The following is a 21,990-nucleotide window of genomic DNA, read 5'->3' on the forward strand; positions in this document are numbered from 1 at the left end:
TGAATTTGGGTAAGTAATCTTATGTCCTAAATTAATCTATCCTGGAGAATGTTCTGTATAAACTAGAAAAAAATATGTGTATTCCTCTTTTTCAGGATGAAAAACCCGATATAAATCTATTAGTCCCATATTTTCTAGTTTCTCACTGAGAGTTCTTGTCTTTATTAATATTCTTTCTATTGGATCTATCCAGTGTTGAGAGAGAAGTGTTGGAATACCTTACTACTATCATATTTCCATACATGTTTCTCTAGGTTTCTGAGCAAAAACTTTACAAACTTTGCTGACCTTACTTTTGTTACATATATGTTGAATAGAGTTGTTCCTCTTGATTTACTGTTCCTTGATCAATAGTGTCGATCTTTGTCTCTAATTACTTTCTTCAGTTTTAATGCAATTTGATCTAATGTAAGATGGATGTCACAACATTGTTGTTGTTTTTTCAGTAGCTTGTATAATTTTTCCAGCCTTTTACTTTAAGTCTATATATATCCTTAGTCTTGAGATGTATTTCCCATAAGCAGAAACTAATTATGTTTTGTTTTTGAATCCATCATGCCTCATAGAGCCTTTTGTTTGTTATTTTTAGGCCACATCTAGTGGTGTTCAGGTATTTTTTCTTGGCTTTGCACTCAGTAATCACTCCTGGCATGCTTGAGATACCATATATAATGCGGATGAGGATAGAACCTGGGTCATTCACGTGTGAGGCAAGTGCTTTACCCATTGTGCTATAGCTCTGGCCTCTTTCTGAGTCTTTTGACAGGAGAGTTTAATCCATTAACATTCACAGATACTGTTGACATAAATATTTGTTGTGCTATTTTACCGTGTAGGGTTGTTGTTGTTTCTACAATTGGTTATTGGTTGCTGCTTCTACAATTGTCTATTGGTTTATATAAGTGGTCCTTCAGTAGTTCACTTATAATTGGTTTTGTTATCAAGAATATTGACAATTCTTTATTTTTTCTGGGAACATTTTAATCCTTTCCTCTCATCTAAATGAGAGGATTTTTTGTGTAGTAGACACTAGCTTGAAAGTTTCAGTAATATGAATATGGCATTCCATTTTTTTCTTGTCTGGACTATTTGATAAGGGAGATTTGTTGTGATTCTATGTACTTCTCTTTATTTTATAGTATCTCTTTTCTTTGACTACCTTAAGATTTCTGTCTCTGTTTGTTTGTTTTTGCATTTTGATTGTTATATGTCTTGATGTTGTTCTGTGTTGAGCCTGTTTTGTTTGGCACTCATTTAGCTCTTGAATTTGCTCAGCTGCTTCTTTTCAGAGTGTGGAAAAGTTCTCTGCAATTATCTTTTTCACTATTTATTCTTCTGCTTTCCTTTCTCCTCATCTTCTGGTATTCTTATGATTTGGAAATCTTTTATTTGTTCATTAAATACCTTATATTTTCTTCCATCCTTTGTCCCTTTTTTCTTTTTCAATGTTCTTATCAATTCTGGTCTGCAATTTTTTTTAAGTTTATGTAAGAAATCATTCCTCCTATATGATTCTTTTACTATGGCTTTCTGGCATTTTGTTTTGTTTAGTTCTGGTTTTTCAATTCTGTTTGTATGATTTCTCTCATCTTTTGAAAAAGTTCTTCTTTTAGTTGATTGGTGATTGTTTAATTTTGCTGGCTAGTTCTTTAATTTCTATTGTCATACATTGAGTGTTGATTACCTATCAACCAGGCTCAAGCATTTTGATGGTCTTATAGATTTGCCTAAATTTCTGTCCATATCCATGACTTTAGTTGAATCTTTAATTCCCCCATTTTTCCTTTATGTTTTAGGTGGTAATAGTGGAATTTTAAATACCTACATTCTTGAAAGTGATCTATTTGAATTGTATCTACCAAATAGCAACTATTAATACATCTGCCTTTCATGTTATTTTTCTTTTATAAAGAGTTGTTTAAATGTGATAAAAAATATTGACTAGTTTTTTTCATTGAGTTAACAGTGTTGAAGCAGTGTATTCTCTGTGAAATAGAAGTACCATAGAAATACATTAGAAATGTATTCATTCAACAATAGTTCCTCCATGTTTTTTTGTGTTTAGAGGTTAGGCAGATATCAGATATGGTGACTTTCTGGACAAGGGGTTTGATAGAGAAGGGAAACTGGAGAGGTTAAAAAGGCTGGGGTAACAAATTACTAGCTGAAGTGCACAGTGTCTGCTCCAAGAAGGCAGGTGCCATCTAGAATATGGGATCAGAGGTTGAACGAATGTCAAATGTGGCTACTTTCAAATGGACTAGTGGCTTGTTATTTTTTAGGCAATGACTCTGTTAGAGACTGGGGTTTTAAAATGCTAAAGTGCACAGTTTCAGTACCAAGAGGCACAGAAATATACTTTTATGTCAAGAACATACATGGAATGTTCTCAAGGAAATATTACATGTTAGAACACAAGTGCCAAAATTTTTGTGGTGATGGAAATCATATTAAATATATTTTCTAAATACAATGTTTTAAAGTAAAAATAAAATAAAAATTAAGTTGGAAATAACAAATGGGTATTAAATATTACATTACTGAATAGTACTGGTTCAATAAAACAAATAAAAGTTAGTTAAAATAGTAAAAGAATGAGAATAAGACCCAGATATCATATGAAAAAAGTCTATAACAATATAATCCAATAGCAGAAAACAAGAAAATTCTAGTGTAAACAATCGAACATCTCACCAAAGGGACCAGGAGAAAGCAAATAAAACTCAAAGCAGTAGAAAAAAGGCTCATTTGTTTATTATTATTTTAAAATAGGTTTAAAAAGTAAATGAGCTCCAAAAGAAATTGAGCGGTAAATGAGGAACTAGAACTGGGACTAGTGGATATATAGGGTCTTCCATTTTCAAAAAATGGAAAGTGCTTTCTTCTCTAGTGGACATAGAAAATTCACGAGGATAGATCTCACTTTAGGACATACATCTAATTACATAGATTCATAACCATATGAATTATGTCAAGCACCCTATCAGGCCACAATGCTACAGAGAAATTGAATTAACAACAGATGGATCAAAAGATAATCAAGAAAAAATAAAATGATTCTATGCATCTTTTAAAAAAGAAACAAGATAGCAAAATCAATTAGGCAGTATCAAAACAGTAATAATGTGCAAAATTCATAGTGAAACAGGAATAAAAATGGGAAAAGAAAAATTTTTAAAACTAAACAACCTGGGGACCAGAGAGATAACACTGTAGGAGGGCGTTTGCCTTGCATGCAGCTGATTCGAACAGACGTGGTTCAAATCCTGGCATTCCATATGGTCCCCCATGCCTGCATGGAACAATTTCTGAGCGCATAGCCAGGAGTAACCCCTAATCATTTAACAGATGTGATCCAAAAACTAACTAACTAACTAACTAACTAACTAACTAACTAACTAAACCTGGGGCCGGAGTGATAGTGAAGATATAGGGCGTTTGCCTTGCATGAGGCTAACTCAGGACTGACCTGGGTTCAATCCCCAGAGTCCTAAATGGTTCCCCATAGCCAGGAGCGCTTTCTGAGTGCAGAGTCAGAAGTAACTCCTGAGAGTCACCAGTTGTGGCCCCAAAACAAAAACAAAAACAAACAAAAAATAACCTAACACATACTCTCAGTGTATGGAATATCAACAATAAATAAATTCAAACATAATAAAAGAAGAAAAAACAATAAAAACCAGAGCTGTAATCAGCAATATAGAAACAAAAAAGTAATAAATAGAAACAATGAAACCAGGTGCTGATTTTTTGAAAGACTAAACAACATGAATAAACCATTGGCAAAATTCATACGGAAGAAAAGAAGTGCTCAAATAAATCAGATCAGAAATAAAAAGGGAGAAATTACAACAGAACCTTCAGAAATCCAAGACATTATGAGTGCATACTCTACGCAACTTTACTCTGTTAAGCTAAAGAACCTTGAAGAAATGTACAAATTTCTAGAAAACTCTTCCAAAACTGAATGAGGATGAAAAGGAAGTCTAACAGGACAATCAAAAGCAAAGACATTGAAACAGTAATATAATAATCTCTGAAAAAATAAAAGTACTGGATGAGATAGATTTACAGGTGAATTTGATAAAACCTTCAGAGAAGATTTTTGCCATTAATCCTTAAACTCTTACAAAATATTGACAAAATTGGAATCTTTTCTAACTCCTTCTAAGACACTAACCTAAAACTGATACATAAACCTAACAGAGACATTACTTAAAAAAAAAAGAAGAAGAAGAAAAATTCAGGCCAATCTCCTTGATGAGCATTTGTAGATAAATTCTCAACATAGTTTTAGCAAACAGAAATCAGAAACATTAAAAAAGCCATACACAGGGGCCGGAGATAGGGCATTTGCCTTGCATGCAGAATGATAGTGGTTCGAATCCTGGCATCCCATATGGTACCCCGAGCCTGCTAGGAGCAATTTCTGAGCATAGAGCCAGGAATAACCCCTGAGCACTTCCGGGTGTGACCCAAAAACCGAAAAAAAAAGTCATACACCTTGATCAGATCTGTTTCATTGGAGGATGAAAGTATGGTTGGACATTCTTGAGAAAATAAAAATATTTCTAATAGTCATAAAATCGATGAAAACTAAATTAAGAGAAAGGAGATAATGTGAGACAACCGATTAAAAGCAAGGACATTAAAAATCCCCCCAAAATTTGAGATCATATTGTTTTAGGAATAATTTCTATAAGTAATTAACTGATTTGAATTTTTTCTTTATAATTTACTTTAAAGTTCTTTCCAATAAAACCAAGAAGATAGAATTCTTCTAAATGCCATTATTAAGTCAATGTTATTCTTATAATAAATGTAAAAAGAAAAGAAGGAGGAGGAGTAAAAAGAGGAATGAAAGGAGTAAAAAGGAGGAGGAGGTAAAGAAGAGGAGGAGGAGAGGAGGGAGAGGAATGAAAGGAGAGGAAATGAAAAGTGTTTGATATAGTTGGTGAACTTAGCTTCAAATGCCTGAACAAAACCTAGGTGAGGTTAATTCAAATTAAATTAATCACACACATAATAATGAAATAATTCAATATGCACAGATACAAATAGTAATAAAAAAGGTTTGGGAGCCCAGAAATAAAATTATATATATATAATATATATATATGTGTGTGTGTGTGTTTGATATATATATACACACATGTTTATATATGTGTATGTATATATGTGTGTGTGAAAGGTAATTTACAAAGATACCTAATGTTGGGAGTAGAGTGATAGCATAGCAGTGGGGCATTTGCCTTGCAAGTGGCCTACCAGATGGACCTAAGTTCTATCCATGGCATCCCATATGGTCTACTAAGCCTACCAGGAATGATTTCTGAATGCATAGCCAGGAGTAATGCTTGAGTGTTGCTGGGTGAGGCCCAAAACCAAAATACAAAAAAACAAAACAAAACAAACAACAACAAAAAATGCCAGAAAGAAATCCAATGTTTAGTACCAAATTAAAAAAAAAGTAAAAAGAAAAAAATCTGAGCCCTGAATGATAGCTCAGCATGTAGGGCATTTGCTTTGTATGTAGCTGAAGAGAGTTCAATCCCCAGCATCCCATAATTCCCCTGAACTTCCAGGAGTTATTTCTGAGCACAGAGCCTTCACAGTAACCTCTTAGTGCTTCCGGCTGAGATCCCTACCCCCCAAAAAAAAGTTTAAAAAAAATTAAGTCTTTTCAATCATAGCATTGGGAAAATTAGACAGCAAAACTAGAAAGAACTAAACTAGAACACTTTTAATTATTGTAAAAATTTAACTTGAAATGCATTAAATTCTAGATGTAAACATACAACCTATAAAATTCATAAATAAAAACAAGCTTATTCAAATGAGATTTTATTCTTAAAAAGCAATTTACAAGGTTATTCTGGATATTTTCCTCTTTTTGGTTTTCAAATTTTCTATCTGTAAAATTAAACTAAATTACAGGTTAGGTTTTGTTTTTTTTTCTGTCACAGGTTTGTTTACTTTTCTCATGTATGTGCATAAACTTCCTATAGGACATTTTTCTTTTCAACTGCTTCTTATGTATTTTTCAAGTTAGAAATCATTCATTCTGTCAGTTTCACTTGTCACTGGAAGGTTGATTATAATTTGTGTGTCTATTGGCCCACAGAGCTTCTTCTTTGCCAGAATGTCTGGGACCAAAGCCCAGTTGGTTTCTGTTGGGATTATTGATAATCACTAAGCTTTTCAGTATTTAGTCTGAACTGGGCCTTTTCTATTTGTCTTTTTCTCTTTTCCATTGGTGAAAGATAAGAAAAAGGTCAACTGACTTATACTTTAACTTTTATTATAAGAGAACTGCTTTATAATACAGATATATGAGAGAATCCAAATTTCTTCTCAGAAACATAGGGCAGGTGGTTTTACGTTTCTATAAAATGAAACTACCTCCCCTTTAAAGCTTATTAATGAGTGTTTATGTTTAAGTTTAAAATGTATTGACTTGTTTTGTTAACATTCTGTATTTTTATTGCTTATTTCATTGTCGGTCTATTTTGTCCATAATCACTGTACCCCCTACTATTATAATAATTATAAGAATCTTCAAAATATTACATATACATTTAATTCTCTTGAAATAAAATTTATATAGGCTTTTACAAAAATTAAATATAGAAATGTACTAAAAGTTAGGTTCTAGAAAGTGTGATAACTAATCCTTAAGAATAATTTAAAAAAAATATCTCTAGTAATCATCATATGCTTTCTAGAATTCTTGATTCATGTTTCCAATTTATTTCAATGTATGAACATGATTCTTTTTTAACTTCCTTTAACTGATACTTTTGATTTTTTTACATAAATTACTTTAAACAATCATACTTATTTCAAGCTATTTTAAGATTCAAGAATGAATAGAAACAAGAATTTTGACCCAGCATTAGGTTATAAATCCTATCTTTTTATAATGCACTATCTATGAAATAGTTATTATTCATAATAGTATTTTATAAAAGCATGTATCTTTTAAAAATGTCCATATTTTCAGGGACTAGTGCAATAATGTAGTAGGTAGGGTGTTTGTCTTGCTCATGGGCTATATAAGAATTGAATCACAATCCCTTAAATCCCCCTGATAACTGCCAAGAGTAATCCCTAATTGCAGAACTAGGTGTAAGTCCTGAGCACTATAAGGTATATTCTAAAAATCAAAAGAAACATAAATACAATTAAAATTTCCTTATATTCTTGTTTTACATGCCATTGATAAAACTACTGAAAATGTGTAATATTTAAAATTGTATTGTTAAAAATTTATAAATGCAATACTATACTATGAAAAGTATTCTGTGACCTGCCTAGATGATAAATAATACACTTTTCATTTAAAACCTCTTTAGAATGAACTGCCCTTATAATGTTCTGGATTTAAATTTCCTTTTATTGATTCCAAACATATATTTTCTATATACTACATTAAACTTAGGGCCACGAGTTCCATATATAACAATGATAATATACACACAATGTTCAATGAAAGTTTTTGGAATTGATGGATAAATATTGGCAATATGTAGCATTTTCCTTCAAGAGATTTGTAGGCAAATTGAGAAGGTAGGAGAAATTAAATGTCATGTTCAATGACATGACTGAGAAAAAGCTAATGCTTTTCTAACTTTTACTATTTTAAAACAAAAGCAAGCATTAAGAAAAATTATTTTCATGAGATTTCAATTATTTGAATTAAATTTAAAGGCTGCATCAGTATTTAGTTTTTAAAAGTGAAAAATGCAGAGCAAACACAAAATGAAATTGAACTTCAACCAGAGGATATATTATATATTAAAACACAGGATATATATTTCATAGCAAGGTGAAATTTTCTTGACATAATGCTCAGTTGTCATACTATAATATATTTCCACCCATGACTAGGTAAAAGAACTACATAATTTATAAATTTATAAATTTTAAAATATTGAGGCCAGAGTAATAGTACGGCTGTTAGGACCCTGTCTTGAATGTAGATTACCTGTGTTTAAGTCCAAGCACTACATATGGCCAATTAAACCTGCCCGAAGTGATCCCTGAGCACTGAGCCAGGAGTAAACCCTGAGCACACAATAACCACAAATAAATAACTAAATTTCAAAAGAAATAGGCTATTTTCTTCATGAGCGATTTCTGAGTGCATAGCCAGGAGTAATCCCTGAGTGTCACTGGGTGTGTCCCCCAGCCAAAAAAAAAGAAATGCTTATTATGTCACAGATTCAACAACACTGAAAAACATGAAATCAAAGCTAAAATCACAGAAATTTAATGTTTCTGCCAAAGTGGTTAGCAAGGGGTAGGGGAGGTCAACTGGAGGATGAAGGATGAAGACTCCAAATATGGGACCATTGGTGGTGGGAGCAGACAATGATGTTTGGATAGGTGTTGTAATATTATATGCCTAAGACTCAACTATCAATTTCTCTGTAAACCATATTCTTTAAATATAAAATATTTTAAAGGCTGACTATATTTTTCACTCATCAGGTACTAGATTTTTTTGTATTTTTAGAAAAAAACAAATTTTCTTTTTTTAATTATTATTATCATTATTTTTTGTTTTGTTTCTTTTGGGTCACACCCGACAGCACTTGGGGGTTACTCCTGGCTATCTGCTCAGAAATAGCTCCTGGCAGGCTCAGGGGACCATATGGGATCCTGGGATTCTAACCAATGACCTTCTAATCTGCATAAAAGACAAATGCCTTACCTCCACACTATCTCTCAGGCCCAGAAAAAAATACAAATTTTCTATCTTCTTATGTAGAACCTAAATTTCACAGAGATGAAGCAAAGTTAGTGAATTCATTTTAATATTTATTAATTTTTAACAAACATTTATTGGAATGTCTGTTGTGAGCCAAAATAGGTGTAGTAATATCATATCCCATTCGATTTAAATGTGTATAAATGTTTTATATGTCTACATTTTCTTATTAAATTCTTTATCTCTAATATGACATAATCTAAATTCACATGCTAACATGTGAATATTTTTTGTGACTTGTGAATTTCTAACATGGCATTTTGTGTGATTTTAAAATTGGGTCTTTCATACAGGCATACAGTTTTATATTCTGTAAAAATTATTTCACTTATTCAACATATATTTATTTATCATATTTTGTTTCAAATTAGATTCTGCACCCAGAAGCATGATCTTAAAATTGTGGTAATAGCCTAAAAATACCTAAGATTATGAAGTTTATTTTAGTAGATAATTTTTAAGAACTAAAATATAGAATACCAGACCCAAATGTTGTATGTAATTAAAATACTGACTTAATTTTACATTCATTAGCCAACCACATGACTGATGACTTGAACTACATTTTGTTCATGGATTTGGTCTTTTGTAACCACTTGTTTTTAATTAAATTTGAAATGCAAGCAGTCCTAAAGTTCAGTAATAGTGTGTATGCTAGCAGTAAATAGTATACCAGGCGAATTAATTATATCCTTGAGATGATTTTCTGAACCAATTAGTTGAACCACTTTCTCTGAGTAATGTATTGTAGTCCACTTTAAATTACTAAGACATTGCATTAAATAAGTAACAAACCAGAAGATTAGCTGGCTATTTTTCTTTTAGTACCAATGTGCTTTTAAAATAACTCCATAGAAAGCAACATTTTTATGAAATAAGGATAGGTGGAACTATGAAATATTTTGTTTTCTCTGGCTAACAGACCCACTTTGGAAAGATGATTTGGCAATGTAATAAAATAGTTTAAAAAATGGGCTCTGTTACTAAGTCTCATTTAAAGAACTTAATTAGAGAACTGGTCTTAGACAAATTATATATCTTCTTTAATCTTCTATTTATTCTTTTTCTTTTCTTTTTTTCTGTTTTGTTTTTGTTTTTGTTTTATTTTTGAAGCCACTCCCAGTGATGCTCAGAGGTTACTCCTGGCTATGTGCTCAGAAATCGCTCCTGGCTGGAGGACCATATGGGACGCCAGGGGATTGAACCGCAGTCTGTCCTAGGTTGTGCGTGCAAGACAAATGCCCTACCCCTTGCGCCACCGCTCCAGCCCCTATTTATTAATTTTTAAAATGAATAGCACAATAGTTCTAACGTGTAAAATTATTAATATTTCCACTAAAAATATATCAAATAACCACCCTAAACAGTTTAACAATGCTTTTGAATAGTCAATATTAAGATGATAAAATACAATTATATTCAGTCTTATTTAACTACAGTAGTTATTTCAAATGACTTTAAAATGTCTTCAACTATGTTGTTTATGTATTTACTATTTTATTTGGGGATCATGCCTGATGCTCCTCCGGGCTTACTCCTGGCTCTGGGCTCTTAGAAAGGCTTGGGATACCATATGTGAGGCGAGGGATCAAACCTAGACTAGCCTCATCCATGGCAAGCACCTTTCCAATCCATTACTCCAGCCTTTCATGATATATTTAATAAGATTGTTGACATGAATTGATTTGCAATATTGTTATATTTCAGGTTTTAGATTATATCACTAAAATGTGCAATTTTCACAATCCTCGTCAGGAAAAAGCCAGTGTCAACCGCAATAAAAAAATGCTCTCCATTAATTTCTCTACTCTACTCTTTCTTTCAATAGCCATCATAGTTTTCACTGAGTCTAGAAATAGTTTTAGTTGTGGATTATTTTAGTTTTGTTTTTTCAGTATATTCTGTTTGTTTTACTCAAAGGATATACTAATATTCAACATCTAAATGAAACAATTCAGTAATACCTTTCACTTTCCAATTTATTTCATTTAGCTTAATTACACCAAGGTTCATATATTTTTTAGAGGATGTTATTTCTTAGCTAAGTATTATTCTTTCTAGTCAACACATATGAATATTAGAAAAATACATATGTAAATAATATCTCAGCTTACTTTGGTTACATAAAGTATAACAAGTAATGCTACAATAATCTTAAGAGTAAAAATATGCTTTCAAATTAAAGTTTACACATAATTAAATGATACATAAGGGAAGTTTTACTAACTTGAATAGAATTACCATCTATTGAGGTTGTTTTCCATGTTTTGTGTTTTTTTTCTTTATTGAAGAAAGCCTATGAATATTAAGATCTTCTGTTAATTTTTTTAAATTAAACTGGATGTTTATTTCCATACTTTCGATTTTAAGTCCTGGTCTCTAGTATAAGGTGCAAACATTTCTCTCAATTACTAAAACTGAGATTTTGTGTTTGGACTTGATATTTTACTGTGTATAATCTTTGTAATTGAATATAACAATAATTGTTTGCTCTTCCTTTGGTTACTTTGCAGTAGAGTTCTTTGCAGTAGAGTTCAGTGTCTAATATATCTCTACTGCTAAAATTGAAGTAAATAACCATTGTTTTCTTCTAAGTGTTTTATGGTTTTTGGTATAATGTGTAAAACCATTTGAATTAAGTTTGTGTTTTGGAATTTAGTGTTAGGAAACAAGAAGTACTTTGCTACTATTATAGCATAGAGGGAAACTTGATGTATCCGACAAGTCCATCAGCTTCATTTTATCAAACAAAGAAAAAGTTAAAGTTTTTATAGCCAATCATTTATATATCACCTATTTATATCTAAGGGAATAAAACAGAGTTGGGAAATTTTCTTTTAAACCTATTGTTCAGCAGCCTTCAGCTAGTAAGCAATTAGGACCTAAATAAAATAACCTTCACAGCAATATTTATAAAATACCCACTTTGTCACACAATAACAAATAGTTTAATTGTAGAGATAAGCAAAAGATCATACCTTACCTCCTAATACCCTCTTAACATCTACATCTGGGTATCATTATTTTCAAATGTCAAATGTAAAAAATAATATATTAGATTTCCACCTGTTTTCTCTTATTATCAGGACATTTCTACATCCCAGTAAATTACATTGTTTAATAACCAAAGACAGAAGCATATGCCTTTTTTATTTCTCAATTTCATTCTATTAAAAATGCTGAAAATGTTTTTTAATAAATTTTAATTGAATCGCCATTATATGCAGTTACAAAATTGTTCCTAATTAAATTTAAGTCTTACAGTGTCCAACACCTACAATTCTTGCCACAAATATCTCATTTCCCACTAACTCTTCCTCTGCGCCCCTCCCTGTCTTCCTCTGTGGCATTTTTCTTCTCTTTCCTCTCTCTGTCTCTCTGTCTCAGTCTCTCTTTCACACACACACAATTCTTTTTATTTATTTTATTTATTTAATAATTTATTCCAATATTGTTATGGGAGGGATGTTATGCATATCATTAACCTCATTTCAGCACCCAGTTCTTGTCCAGAGTGATCATTATCAACTATCATTGCCATAGTGGTCCTTTCTCTGCTCTAAATGCATTTCCCTGCTCTTTGTGGCAAGCTTCCTATGAAGGACCTGTCCTCCTGGCACTCTTCTCTATTGTCTTTGAATATTATGACAAGATTATCTTTTTTTATATCTCAAAAATGAGTGTGATCTAATAGTTCTTACATAGTTTCCTCACTATTATTGTTAACTTTCTACCCAAATTACGATTGTGTTTCTACTGGACTGTCATAGGCATCTTCTACTATCTTAGTTCCTGCCTTGCAACCACCACATAGTATTCAGATAAATCTTTTTAAATACTGAAAGAAAGAGGTAATTAGTTTTCTATATCGGTATCATTTGACATCTTCCAACAGTTTTACAAACCAATATCAATGGATCACAATGTCTCTCAAAGCCGTGTTTTATGTAGATTCCACCAACATTCTTCATTATACATCTCCTCCCACTCTCTCTTTCAGTTTCCTTGAAACTTGAAACCATTATCCATTTACTCCCAGCACTACATATATTTTATCAGCTGCTTTTAAATCTATTGACTTATCATCACTATTTACTTAAACTTGTATTAAGTATTAGACTTCTAAGTTCTCTATAAATATACTATATTTTCTGTGAGCCTTTCCTGAGTGCATGATTTATCCAAAACACATGCTCTGTAACTTAATTTTAATACCCTGTAAATTGTTAATCTCGTCAAAGTTTGTCTATAATTGGCCTCTAAAATATTGCAAGGACTTAATATTTTTAGAGTGGGAGGGACAGCAAGAATAAAGGCTCAGGAGTAAAATATGCTACACATCAGATCATTTAGGGAGGGTTGGGGATATGGTAAAATATTAATAGAACTCAGGGCTGGATTGACAGTTCAGTGTATAGGGTACTTACCTTTCATGCAGTTCAATTAGTGGCATCTCATATGTTCCCCATGTTTTTTAACAGTAATTTCAGAGTGCAGTTCCAAGAGAAATCCCCAAGTGCTGCTGATATGGTCTAAGAAGTGAAAATAAAAGAGAGAGAAAGAAATGATTAGAACTGATTATATAAGATGAGTACAAATGGGCTGAATACTTTAATAACACTAATTCAATTATTTACTGTACTAAATCATGACAGTTTTACATTAAACTTTTTATAAGCTATCATTCTTAGTTATACATGGTGAGTAGGACTTTTACTTTTTTCTTGGAGAAAATAATAGCTATGATTTTTTTCATATGCCTACCAGACTTTTAACCATCTTCAAAACATACTATACTTACCCTCTGCATCATGTTATCATTATGTCCTACCCATATTTTATATGCTACATATATAATATGTCTTTCTTTTGACCTTAAACTTTCCGTAACAGAACATGTGATATTTAATGTTGGATTTCTGGTCCCAACCTAATCAGTATTCATGCCCCCCCATTGGGTGTGATCTGGTGATGGGATTATTGGATATTCCATACTTGATATTCCTTCTCCACCCTAGGGGGTATGACCTGGTTCTTGAGAATAAAAGTGTGGGTTTCAGAAAGGAAGAGGCTCATTTTTAGTCTTCCTCCACTAAGCTGCTTTCCTTCTTAGGAGCAGAAGCCTTGTATGTGAGATTCCTGTCCTGAGTGTTGGAATTTCTGAATCTATTCTTTTCAATGTGTGGATTGATTTCTGTGTTGATGATTACTTCCATACCCGTATCTCGCCAGATCCTAGTTTTGGAGCCTGGGGCTCTATTTATAATTTATGTCTTGTTTTCAACACCAGTAATAAAACCTGACTTCATGTCTCACGTCACTAATTTTGGCATACAAATGTAAATAATGTTTCTGCAATAAAAGATTTTTGTATGTGATATTGCCTTGTCTTTGACACATAAGGGAGCAGGAGAATGTTGACAACTTAAGCAAAGTATCTATTTGTTTTCTTTCTAGTAGTTACTTTTTATCTTAGCTCTTGCTAAATGATTCATATACTCTGTCATTGATATCTGTTGTGTGAATAATGATATATAAACTATTGTTGGCTAAATTTTCCAGATAAAAGTTGAGGTTTATTTTATCAAGCATAACAAATATTTTTATGGTACTTACTATTTGGAAAAATGTTTAGTAAAAATGATTACCTGAGTCAAGTAACTGAAGACTTGGAGTGTATACGATTTTTTATGACTTACATTATTTATCAAATTTTTATTATCAAATACAATTATCAAATGTGGCATAAGTATTCACATAATTTTCTTAATCATGTTTGCCTAGCTACCTCTTGTACTTCATTCCTTAAATTTTTGGAAATACAGAGCAATAAAAATCTTCAGTTATATTAAATCAGTCAGTTATATTACATCATTAAAAATTAAATCATTTAAAACTTAAATTTATTCCACCTTGCTCTAATCTTTTGGCTTTCAAAAGTAGAAAAGCTTTTGAAGAGGAGTATTATGCTCTTTACCAAGATAAAAATAATAAAATTCTAATGAGTATGTAATTTGTTCACAAAACAATTTATTTGAAGAACTTTAATTATAAGGGATTTTAATGTTACCAAGTAACCAAATAGTTACTGTGGAATCATTTCAGTGGAGTTTGAAAAATATATAATCCTGCATGTTCCACCTCTGAAGAATTCATTTGGAGTCTTTTCAGAGCTCTGGTTAATGCTAGTAATCAAATATTCAGCTTTTTTTATGTGTGTAAGTACTATAGTGTGATAAATTGAATATAGAATTATATATTTTAAGAGATTTTGCAAACAGTTGTATGATAACAGCTTATGGTAGATCTTCTATAAATTTTTATAGAGAATACTTTAAAAATTATTCAAGATTGGACATCTCCGTTCTAGGATTGCTCACATTTCAACTTGGTATATATTACCCTATTACTCTATGAGCATACTTTCTCCCCTCTAGAGAAGTCTGGATTATCTCTTGAATACATTATCTCCCACATACCTCTCCCTCCACTGATCAACTTTTCTCCTTCTGCATACTAAATAAAAACTATTTTCCTTCTAACATAAGTCCTTCAATCTGCCTATCAATATTATAGATTTGTGTTTTGAATGATTATAAAGGAGATATAAAACTGCATATATAGAAATAATTTTAAACTTCACTTTTCTAATGATTGAGTTTTCTTTATTCATAAAATGAGGAGCATCCACCTATGGCAACATAGCCTTGATGCAACTGAATGGTACATAGAACTAAAGATCACAGAATATGAAATTTGTTTGTCTGTGAAACTAGTTTATTCACTTAATTTTTCTGTCCTTATTTTCCAACTTTTTTGTAGCAAATAATACATAACAAAAAGAAAACCTACTTTGTACTTTGGTTTTTGTTTGCTTGAGGGATACACTTGGCTATGCTCACCTCTTAATCCTGACATTGCTCAGGGATCATTCCTGGAAAATTTTGGAGTATCATATGTAGTGCAAAGATTAAAATGAAATTGATTGCACATAAGGAAAGTGCCTTTTGCCCAATATCTCTCTCTAGCCCCAAATACTTCTATAGTTAAATATGGTTATTATTTAGAACTATCAGAATAAAATACACACTAAAGAAAAGTTAAGTGGGAAGAAAGCACTGATCAATTAATTTTCTATGAACCTGAGAATAAAAAGTATATTGCTTCCAATAGGAATTTCTACACTGGCAAATATTTAACTAATTAAACAGTCTGTTCAATGGCTACATATAAAACCAGATGATATTTTCTTTTCTTTGTCACTTATTAATTCATTAGATTGCTTTAAACACAAATAATATTCTTGCTTGATAATAATTTTTCCCATAATGTTAACTTTTATATGATTTCCTAAAATACAAGAATTCCAAAATTAATTAATATGGTGTATTAATAAATATATAGTCATTTTGTCTCTGGAGGTGGATTAGGCAGCTAATTTGTAGAATTATAATAAATTAAGAAGAAATATTCAAAATAGGTTACTGTAAACTGATATGCATCTAATACCAACACTCTACTGCTTTAAAAAATCAAGCACCTTTTCTACTATGTGTAGAACAATTGAGGGAAGGCAGATTTAAGCAATCAAATAAACATGTATGTTTCCTATTTCTCAGCCATATGAAGCTTTATAGGCACGAATTCATACAATCTTATTAAAAATTCATAAATTATGTATTGTTCTCCATTTCAGAACTTTTTCACTTTTGCTGTTTTATGTTACTTAAGTCATCTGGATATTCAAAAAATCTAAGACAAATAGGGATTGTTTCTGTTATCCAGAGAAAGGAATAGGGAAAAATCAAAATGAGAAATTAGATTTCTTTAAAGCCATAGTAATAACTATGTAAGATTAGGAATATATCCACAGTTCAAGATAATATATCTGTTTTGTTTTATTTTGGTTTTTTCCTGACATAGCAATATCAACTCTTACTTTATTCTAATGTTTTTTAGATTTTTCATAATTACACATGTTGAATTTATTGACAGACAACATGGGTACAAAAACTCTTAACATATACAGAAAGATTAGTTGAATGTATATAAGCAATGAAGAAATAAGAAGCCATAATATTTAATGTCAAATTTTTACTGTGTTTTTTCTTTTTAATTTTTATCCAATTAAAGAATCATGGTTTATAAAGTTATTGATAGCTAATTTTTAGGTGAATATTATTTCAGCGCTGAACACCGGTGTCAACTCTCATCACTATTGCTCCTATACACTGTCTTCCATCATCTCTCAAACCCTACACCACCTCCCTACCCACCATCTTTTTTTCTTTTCTTTATTTAAACATCTTGATTACAAATATTATTGTGATTAGGTTTCAGTCATGTAAAGAACACCCCCCTTCACCGGTGCAACATTCCCACCACCAATGTCCCAAATCTCCCTCCATCCCAACACATACCCACCTGTACTCTAGACAGGCTTTCCAGATCCTTCATTCAATCACATGATTATGGTAGTTCTCAGTGTAGTTATTTCTATAACTGCACTTACCACTCTTTGTGGTGAGCTTCAGGAAGTGATCTGGAAGTTCCAGCCCTCCTCTCATTATTCTCTAAGGATTGTTGCAAAAATGACTTATTTTTCTTAAAACCCATAGATGAGTGAAATTATTTTGCGTCTCTCTCTCCCCCTCTGACTTATTTCACTCAGCATGATAGACTCCATGTACATCCATGTATAGGAAAATTTCATGACTTCATCTCTCCTGACGGCTGCATAATATTCTATTGTGTATATGTACCACAGTTTCTTTAGCCATTCGTCTGTGGAAGGGCATCTTGGTTGTTTTCAGAGCCTGGCTATTGTGAATAGTGCTGCAATGAATATAGGTGTGAGGAAGGGGTTTTTTATTGTATTCTTGTGTTCCTAGGGTATATCCCTAGGAGTGGAATAGCTGGGTCGAATGGGAGCTCAATTTCCAGTTTTTGGAGGAATCTCCATATTGCTTTCCATAGAGGTTGGACTAGATGGCATTCCCACCAGTATTGGATAAGAGTTCCTTTCTCTCCACATCCCCGCCAGCACTGATTGTTCTCATTTTTTGTGATCTGTGCCAATCACTATGGTGTAAGATGGTATCTCATCTTTGTTTTGATTTTCATCTCCCTGATTATCAGTGATGAGGAGCATTTTTTCATGTGCCTTTTGGCCATTTGTATTTCTTTTTTTATCAAAGTGCCTGTTCATTTCTTCTCCCCATTTTTTGATAGGATTAGATGGTTTTTTTCTTGTAAAGTTGTCAGTGCCCTGTATATTTTGGATATTAGCCCCTTATCTGATGGGTATTGGTTGAATAGTTTCTCCCACATGGTGTCTACCCACCATCTTAGCAGGCACATAGCAAAATTTAGTATGGGGGCTAAGAGCTCAATTTTTCAGTGTTGTTGAGTCTATGCCTTGAGTATGTACTTACACTACTTTTGTTTGTTATTGTAATATTTGAGGATGTTTGATTAATAATTTGAGCATAAGTACATTATATTAAGTTTGATATAAAATTGCTCCATATTACTGAAATAGATGAATAGTGATTAATAAGTTGAACAGACAGAAGCTAGATTATTAATGTCATGTAAAGATTAGATGTTTTCACTCCATTTTCAAAGTGTAAATTTAAAAACACCAGGGACTATGAATCAATTAGGTAAAATTTAGTACAGAAACCAAGAGTCTAGTCTTTGGAATTAGATAAGCATTAGTTTCCTTCTTGACTTCGACTTTAATTCTAAGTCAATGTTAAAATCCCTAAACATCACTTGTCACCTACCAAGTGAAGCAATATTAATATTAAATGAATATCCATGCTTAAAAGATTAAAAAATAAAATATTATTAGTAAAGTGTTTATCACTTTTCCTAGCATAGTTGGGAATTATGAGTGAATGCAGATATTTTTATCTATGGATGTTTCCTCAGAAACTTGTTTAAGCCACAATTGTTCAGTCTTGAATCATTTGAATTAACATTGTATTTATTTAGGCATATTGCAAGGTCATTTCCTCCTAACCCAAGCATAGTTAAACATTTATCCAATATTGTGTATATTGTGTTATATTCTCATGTGTAAAAAGAATATTTGAAATAAAATAATTTATGCAAGTGTCTGGCAAAACTAAAATGTACTTAGTAAAATTGTTATAAAACCAGTCATGAGGGGCCGGGCGGTGGCGCTGGAGGTAAGGTGCCTGCCTCGCCTGCGCTAGCCTAGGACGGACCGCGGTTCGATCCCCCGGCGTCCCATATGGTCCCCCAAGAAGCCAGGAGCAACTTCTGAGCGCATAGCCAGGAGTAACCCCTGAGCGTCACAGGGTGTGGCCCAAAAACCAAAATAAATAAATAAATAAATAAAACCAGTCATGAAGTGACATGGACAGCAGTAGAGGTTTTTGGACTATGTGGGACTATTACTTGGGACTATTGTAACAATCTTATAAAAAATAAAATATAATTTACAAATCACTACAATTATTGAGCAATTGCTTTTTATTATTAAAATTTTAATATCACTTAGACTATTTTAGAAAGCATTAAATATATTTTTCATAAGTTTATGATACAAGGACAAAAAAAATAAAAACATGATTTTATAGCTCAACTATTTTGTCAATGCGCAAATGTAACATTTTTATTTAAGAGAGAGAACATATGATGAAGGCTTAGAAATCAAGTGTGTGCTTCCAAGTTCTGTGTTAATGTGATTCTCAGGCTCCTGCTGCCATGCAACCATGCTGTTGGCATTCTCAAATATCACTAATTCCTCTGCTCAGCATGGAGTCTCACCATTGTTGACATGTCAATTTCAACAGGTTTCACTAAGCTAAGGAGTGATTAAACCCAGAAATTTGGTCTCCTATGGTGTCAGAATCCCATGCCTTAATTGGTATATAGTCAGCACATGGAAGGTTCTCTTCTTAGTTGACACTTAGCAAGAACCTAGGAACTATTCTAAAAGTCATTGAGCAACAAACTAGTTATCTATTTGCCTGACAAATGGGCCTGGTTGGAAGCAAACAAGGAACCATCTGTGAGTATCAAATATAGTTATGGTGGTCAGAATCACAGCCAGAAAATCTCAACCTTCTTGGAAATTCCGAACACAAAAATGTGTTGTATCTTTGTTTCCATTAACTGTGTGTTCAACAAAGTATGTGCACAGAGGTGTTAATATTATGGTTTGAATTTTGCATATATATGTGAACAAACAAGAATCATGCCTTCACAGTATTGTGAGGTCGCTACATATATATAATATTTTCTGATCTCTGTTTCCCATGCTTAGAGTACAAGCTGGCACTCTATAAATATGAACAGTGATGATACTCAGTTGAATTTATGAAGTTAAATTTAAGAAATTAAAATTTAAAAAATTAAATTTTCTTTTTTGAATAATATATTTATTTAAACACCTTGATTACAAACATAATTGTGGTTAGGTTTTAGTCATATAAAGAACACTCCCCTTTACCAGTGCAACATTCCCACCACCAATGTCCCAAATCTCCCTCCACCCCACCACACCCCCACCTGTACTCCAAACAGGCTTTCCACTTCCCTCATTCATTCAGATGGTTATGATAGTTTCTTATCTTCATGCTTTCTTAAACTTTATGCCCTTCTTTAACATGTTTTAAGAAATAAATTATGTGAAATATTTATACCAAAATAAATTGTATATCACAGAAGCTTAGTTGTTTCTCAATTGTCCTAGTTTTTTTCCAGTTCTAAATGCCATATATATAGCAAAAACACTAGGATCATTCTTAATTAATTTTTCAAAAAGGTTTGATGTTTTATGTTAAGAAAAGAAAAAAAACTTCAAATATTGATAAAGTACAGAAATTAAAGGTCTGAGATCAAATTATAATGCAAATGTCAGTGAAGATTTAATCTCAGAGTTATTCAATTTCATTAGTGAATCGACTACTTAATTCAATCTCCAATCTCTTCTGAGATTGTGTGTATATGAAACACACAAATTTTCTTAAAATCTAAGTGTTATTTTATGACACTTTGTGGATGGAATATATTTGCTCTTAAATATGTCATGAGTTAAATATCTTCATACTAAAAATTATAATATTCAATGATAATTCAATTTTCTAAATGAAAAAAATAGTGGAATGAGTCATTAAGAAATTTTATAGAGATTGTTAAAATATTAGAGTATTCTTTGCATACAGAATTCCAAGTTCAAATTCCAGCACTACATTGTAGCATGCACACTAATCAATGTGGTCCAAAACATAAACCAAGCCAAACAAAAAATAACTTTCTATAATCTTACAACTTAAATGTATTTATTCAAGACTTTTCTGGATAAACTAGCCAAAATAAAGTCTCAACCTTGCATAAATAAACTAAATTGTACTCTCAGCCATCTTAATGATATTTGAAGAAAAACTACTTTGATATTTTTTGCTAAAGGAGAGATGTAATTTTGAAGAGTATTGCATCAAGGAAGACAAGTATTAAAATTTAACTGCAAATTTGATTATTTTCACATAAGTGCACAAGGAAACACAAAGACTGAAAAATTGCTGTTAAAGGAAGTCTTCCTTTATCTCTCTTACTAATGTAAACAGAGATTATTTAGAAGAATTAAGTTTTAAATAGTAAACTAAAGTTTGTTAAAGAATATCACCTGTGTGAAAGAAAATTACAGTACAACATCTTACTTTACTGGAAAAATGCATATATCATACAGATGTTATAAATATAGATATATCTATAGATATTGACACAGATACAGATATAGATAGATAATACAGAATATATATAGCATGAAAATAGGAAGTTGCAGCATTAGTCTGGTATATGTGGAAGGACAATGACTAATGTGACTATTAGGTTAAAAAGGAGGATGTAGGAGGGAGAGGATGTAGGAGACATCCTGTAGCTGATGGGTAAGATTTTTTTAAAGGGTTGATTTCACAACAAATCAAGCAAATAAATAAAATCTCTAAGGGTTAATTTAAGTCAAATGCAATATGGCTTTTTATTTTGATGACTAAGAGCCCAATTTTTTAATGATTTTTTTAATCTATAACACTAAAGTTAAGAGGATTGTGCTTCCAAGGGTGATGTACTTTTTCCAGAGTTCGAAATGTGAGTGGGCATGAATGTGGGTGTGTTAGAATATTAATTTCTTTAAATCTAAATTTAAATTTCTTTATAACCTTTTGATATCATTTATTATG

At 31.8% G+C, this 21,990-nt stretch overlaps 1 protein-coding gene across 2 annotated transcripts in view; it reads left to right on the forward strand.

Annotated features, from left to right (window-relative positions):
* The window catches only part of GRM5 (glutamate metabotropic receptor 5), a 483,470-nt gene that overhangs the window by 196,429 nt on the left and 265,051 nt on the right, over positions 1-21,990 (forward strand). The window lies entirely within an intron of this gene.

Source organism: Suncus etruscus, chromosome 9 (assembly GCF_024139225.1).
Source record: "Suncus etruscus isolate mSunEtr1 chromosome 9, mSunEtr1.pri.cur, whole genome shotgun sequence".
NCBI lineage: Eukaryota > Metazoa > Chordata > Mammalia > Eulipotyphla > Soricidae > Suncus > Suncus etruscus.